Here is a 6,672-nt window from a genome sequence, read left to right on the forward strand (position 1 = left end):
GATTACATTTGTAAGTTCAACACTAAAAGTTCAACACAATCCATTATTATTGGTGTAAAAAATGGACCTCGAAAATTGGGGTATGTGTCTGTTTGAAAGTCTGGTTTTATTTTTGTGTTACCATTACATTTCCTCAGACCTCAATTTAACTTTTAATTGTCGAATATATTGGATCATTAATAAAAATGATTTAAAATGTAACGGTACATATTTGATTGTTTCTCTGTATAATTGGTTCAAGTTGGTGTGCGAATGAGATTTTAGGTTTTGATTTACATCATGTTACTTTGTCTCGTTTCCGATTTCTTTCTCATTTTAATTTGAATCATTCTATTCCAAATTTATGCCACCGATTATACTTCTTGATTAAGCTCCTGTTTTCTATTGATCAAATCCTTTGGTTTGCATTATAGGGTATATTAGACTTTGTTCTCACATGCCACTTTATCTTTCTTCTTTTCAGGCTTTCCAAGAGGAAAACGAAGATCAAGAACAAGAGGAAGATGAAGATGAGGAAGAAGAAAGTCAATTCTGCACCCTCCGGCGAGCCGGGAAAAGTGCGAGCTTCACCATTACTACCGTCAGCTTCACCAAAGGTCCTGGGTTCAAAGGTCTCGGGTTTAGCATTGTGGGCGGCAAAGATTCACCCAAAGGCATCATGGGAATTTATGTGAAAACCATTTTCCCCACCGGACAAGCGGCAGACACAGGATCCTTGAAAGAAGGTAAGAGAATTTGTTTTTAGTGTTTAAGGACACGGAAGCAAATACAATTTACAACTGAAGTGCCTCTTTGTAAAGTAAATGCTATCTCTGCAACAGATACCGACTACAAAATCTCCAATAAAATCACAACATCAGAGTACTCTCCATAAATTGAATCGAGTACCTACTCAAAATAACAGAAGAGACAATAATACTGTCAGCAATAAAATTGAGTTTTAGGTCAAAGAGTCTTTAAGGACAATACAATTTACAGCTGAAGTGCCTCTTTGTAAAGTGAATGCTGTCTCTTCAAGACTACAACAGATGCCGACTACAAAATCTCCAATCTTTCTTATATTATAAGAACGAGATCCATTCACAGTTCATAGTTCACACACTGATCGCTCTATCTCTAGAACCACAACACCTAGAAAGCAACCAAACTTTAATGACTCGGAAATTTGGTCCATAAAGATCATCACCGGATTGAGTAAAAGACTTCTTTTGTCTACACCCACTCGTCTCATGACTGGTCAAATTGGCCCGAATTTATGAAAGACAAGTTTTTGTTTCATTCAAATATGGGACAATCGGACAATATTTGTTGATAAACTCCTGAATCTTATGAAGTCATTTATAACCTTCAGAAATAGACCGAATCGACTGTTCTATAGTTTAGAACGTTTTTGTCCAACCACTCTTTTGTACACTTTAAGGGCAGACAATTTGACGATTTGTCATTCAACTTCCAGCCGAGAAATATACAACTCAAGATCATTATGATCACGTACAAATAATAGTTAGAATCAGCACCCGAGGACAATCACCTTAGTTATCTTTCAATAAAGATTCCATTATATTATATCATGTCAAAGTGGATAGAGACAAAGCCTAACAAGTTAATAATACAAACGACTGTCTCACATCCTCTTCACCTAATATAAACATAAGGATCTTTATTTTATCAATTTTATCTTTTATAAGGCTAATGTCCTGTAAACGGCATGGATGAATTTTTAAACGATTTCACTCTCATCCGATATTTCACGGAAGAGCTTGAAGTCATCTGCATACAAGAGGTATTTAGAATGAAGTATGACCTCCCCAATGCCATCCATTATAATTGCAAAGAATATACCACTGAGCTTCGAGCCTTGGACAACTGAAGAGGTAGAAAAATAAGGTTTGGATGTACAGCCATGAAAGAGGACCCTCTGCTCTCTCCCCTGAAGGTAAGAGGCAAAAAGCTTCACAGTGCTTCTAGAAAAGCCAAATTTTAGCAGTTTTTCAATGAGTACTTCATGACTAATTTTATCAAAGGCTCGGAAAATGTCAGTGTACACTACGTCCACCTGAGTTGCACCACCATCCAGAACCTTCGCCACACAACTGCAAAAGTCTACTAGGTTAGTGACGGTTGATTTCCTCTGAACAAAACCGTGCTGAGCTGGCGATATTTTGTTATAAACAAAGTTTGAAATGCGATTAAAAATGCAACTTTCAAAAACTTTCGATATTGCAGTTAAGTTGGACACTGGCCTGTAATTGGAGAAGTCACTTTTTTTGCCTTTCTTGGGTACAGGTGTAACCTTTGTTATTTTAAATAATTCAGGAAATACTGACGTGGACAATGAAAGGTTAAAGATATCGACTGTTCTATAATTTAGAACGTTTTTGTCCAACCACTCTTTTGTACACTTTAAGGGCAGACAATTTGACGATTTGTCAGCCGAGAAATATACAACTCAAGATCATTATGATCACGTACAAATAATAGTTAGAATCAGCACCCGAGGGCAATCACCTTAGTTATCTTTCAATAAAGATTCCATTATATTATATCATGTCAAAGTGGATAGAGACAAAGCCTAACAAGTTAATAATATACAAACGACTGTCTCACATCCTATTCACCAAATATAAACATAAGGATCTTTATTTTATCAATTTTATCTTTTATAAGGCTAATGTCCTGTAAACGGCATGGATGAATTTTTAAACGATCCACTCACAGTAAATTGGTTTGCTGTTATTTAATTTAAGCCTGTTATAACTCAACGTTACACACTCGGCTGTGTGTCTTAATGTCAATGTTTGACAGTATCAACAACATTTTACCATAACTCACATTAGACAATGGCATAATTGGTGATTCTCATGATTTTTTTTTATTATCTCAGAAAAAACTATAAAAATTAAAAAAAATATTGAGACTAAAACGAAGAAATCGAACCTCATCATGTGACAATAAGAACTCAGGTAATTCTATACATGCATCCAATATTGTTTTGTCACATGAGTAGTCCGAAACGGTCTTGTTATACACGGATTCGAATGTGTTTGCAAAGTGATTACAAATCTCATTTGGATCCGATATTTTTAAACGATCCACTCACAGTAAATTGGTTTGCTGTTATTTAATTTAAGCCTATTATAACTCAACGTTACACACTCGGCTGTGTGTCTTTATGTCTATGTTTGACAGTATCAACAACATTTTACCATAACTCACATTAGACAATGGCATAATTACACATTTTGTAAAAGTATTCCCACGACTTCTTCGGAATTGAATGCCCAACTTTTTCCCCTCTTTCAGACGCTTTTATTAGTTTGCTTCAAATTTTCAATTCATCAACATCATCATCCATCATTATGTTATGAGCATTTTGTAAAAGTATTCCCACGACTTCTTCGGAATTGAATGTCCAACTTTTTCCCCTCTTTCAGACGCTTTTATTAGTTTGCTTCAAATTTTCAATTCATCAACATCATCATCCATCATTATGTTATGAGTCGTATTAAATTACATTTTACATTGGCGTGTACCTTCTACTCCTCCGCCTTTCTTTACGACATTAAGCAGAATGAATACGTCTAGTTACACATTTAACTTATGTTCAGTGGTTTAGTCACACTACTTGTATGTTAATAGTACTCATAGTCTGTTTAGATTCTATAGATAATTTATTCAATACTTTTCCAATTCACTCATTGTCAATGGGAGCAGTAAAATTATGTGCACTACTCCTCCGCCTTTCTTTACGACATTAAGCAGAATGAATACGTCTTGTTACACATTTAACTTATGTTCAGTGGTTTAGTCACACTACTTGTATGTTAATAGTACTCATAGTCTGTTTAGATTCTATAGATAATTCAGATTTTTTCTCACGCTCATTCTCTGATTAAAACAATACAAGGACTTTGCACTTGACTCGTGGGGTAACACCCCCAGACTTCAGCCAGCGTGCATGAGCCTAAGCCTCAAGTGTGAAACCTCCTCAACTTTAGTGACGCTTCGAGGTCTCTATTGGCGACATCAGTGGAGACTGTGCAGAGGGGGAAAGGCGAAAAATTGATACTTTGACGAGTGAAAAGAGTTACATTAAATTGAAATGGGAGTCTTTTCTGACGAAATTCCAGTGTGCGGAGTCCAGTATGTAGGACTATTGCGCCCCAGGGCCTCAAAAAATTGATGCTTTGACGAGTGAAAAGAGTTACATTACATTACATTGAAATGGGAGTCTTTTCTGACGAAATTCCAGTGTGCGGAGTCCAGTATGTAGGACTATTGCGCCCCAGGGCCTCAGAAGGAAAAGAGTTACAACTAGCCTTTTCATAATAGTACTTTACTGCTCAACAAAATTACTCTGTTTGTACTACACATCTGGATGATACTGCCTGTACGAGTATGCCTAGTACCTAGTAAAACCATATGAATCTAGAACTTTGCATCCAATATTACAAGGCATGCTGAGGAGGTCCCTTTGAATTTGAGCCCTTCAGGGCGATTTTAGGGTCCAGAGTTCAAGTGTCAGTACCTAGTAAAACCATATGAATCTAGAGCTTTGCATCCAATATTACAAGGCATGCTGAGGAGGTCCCTTTGAATTTGAGCCCTTCAGGGCGATTTTAGGGTCCAGAGTTCAAGTGTATATGTAAGTACATTCCTAGTAAACACTATTGACCTTTTTTCACCTGACTCCATGGCATCCGGTCTACGCCACTCGTAACTCTCGAGTTTATCAACTCCAAGGCGTAAGGTCGCATGGTTTGAGGTGCCTCCCTCAAGTTGTATTGTTCAATAATTACAAGGCATGCTGAGGAGGTCCCTTTGAATTTGAGCCCTTCAGGTCGATTTTAGGGTCCAGAGTTCAAGTGTATACGTAAGTACATTCTTAGTAAACACTATTGACCTTTTTTCACCTGACTCCATGGCATCCGGCCTACGCCACTCGTAACTCTCGAGTTTATCAACTCCAAGGCGTAAGGTCGCATGGTTTGAGGTGCCTCCCTCAAGTTGTATTGTTCAATTGAGTCATGAGTCACACTGGTATTGTCTATCATCGCGGCACTGGCGTTGTGTGCATAATAATCAGATTTCGAGGCTCGGTGCTCGGTTTTAACAGGGTTCGACGCGAGTCAAAGTTTTATCGACAGGGTCTGACTGAAAATATAGGGACCAATAGGTGGTGTTGTGTGGATAATAATCAGATTTCTCAATCACCCTATACGTCAACTTTCTTTCTCACGGAACACCCTGTGGCTCATTAATAATCTAGCCGTTCCGAGAACCTTATCTGTTTAGGATAAACTTCGCCTCAGGCGGGAATCGAACCTCAACCTGCGTAAATTACTTGCTCATAAATCCAGCCGTTCCGAGAACCTTATCTGTTTAGGATAAAGTTCGCCCCCAGGGGTGGGTATCAATTCCGTGACATAGCACTTACAAGGCAGTACTCTCTCTATCCGTTTAGGATCGTCCCGGGGGGGGGAATCGTACCTCAACCTGCGTACCTGCTCGAGCTCCGGAACCATTTCCTTGATACTTTCCGCTTCCACGTCCCCTTCGCCTCTTTCTCCGATTGTAAACATGCCCTTCGTATCGACCTCTTCTACATCTCGGAACAGCAGGGGATCTCCTACAAATCTGAGTTGCGCCCCAGGGCCTCAGAAGGAAAAGAGTTACAACTAGCCTTTTCATGATAGTACTTTACTGCTCAACAAAATTACTCTGTTTGTACTATCTGGATGATACTGCCTGTACGAGTATGCCTAGTACCTAGTAAAACCATATGAATCTAGAGCTTTGCATCCAATATTACAAGGCATGCTGAGGAGGTCCCTTTGAATTTGAGCCCTTCAGGGCGATTTTAGGGTCCAGAGTTCAAGTGTATATGTAAGTACATTCCTAGTAAACACTATTGACCTTTTTTCACCTGACTCCATGGCATCCGGTCTACGCCACTCGTAACTCTCGAGTTTATCAACTCCAAGGCGTAAGGTCGCATGGTTTGAGGTGCCTCCCTCAAGTTGTATTGTTCAATTGAGTCATGAGTCACACTGGTATTGTCTATCATCGCGGCACTGGCGTTGTGTGCATAATAATCAGATTTCGAGGCTCGGTGCTCGGTTTTAACAGGGTTCAACGCGAGTCAAAGTTTTATCGACAGGGTCTGACTGAAAATATAGGGACCAATAGGTGGTGTTGTGTGGATAATAATCAGATTTCTCAATCACCCTATACGTCAACTTTCTTTCTCACGGAACACCCTGTGGCTCATTAATATTCTTCCAGTGCACATCTTATCATATATTGAACAGATATATGAATCTTATTGAGTTCATATATTAAACAAGGGACATATCCAGATATATGAATCATATTGAGTAGATCGTGCTGTGAAAACCACTGGGTTGATGTGCTGTATCGGATATTGACAGAGTGTGTTATATGGTCTTCTTGTATGCACCTCTTTATATCCCCACTCCTTAGCCTTATTTGGTGACTTTATAGTCAGGTTATTGACTTGGAGAATATCCTGTGTGAATGTGAAACCGTTCTAGTCGAAAAAAGAAACCAAACCGAGTTGATGGAAATGTTGCGGAGGTCGCTCGACTCGAAATTAGGAAGTCACGGGTTAAGAGCCAGTTCAAACTGGTCGTCAGTTTCATCCGATTTTTT

This window comes from Diaphorina citri, unplaced genomic scaffold (assembly GCF_000475195.1).
Source record: "Diaphorina citri unplaced genomic scaffold, Diaci psyllid genome assembly version 1.1 scaffold86, whole genome shotgun sequence".
NCBI classification, from domain to species: Eukaryota; Metazoa; Arthropoda; class Insecta; order Hemiptera; family Psyllidae; genus Diaphorina; species Diaphorina citri.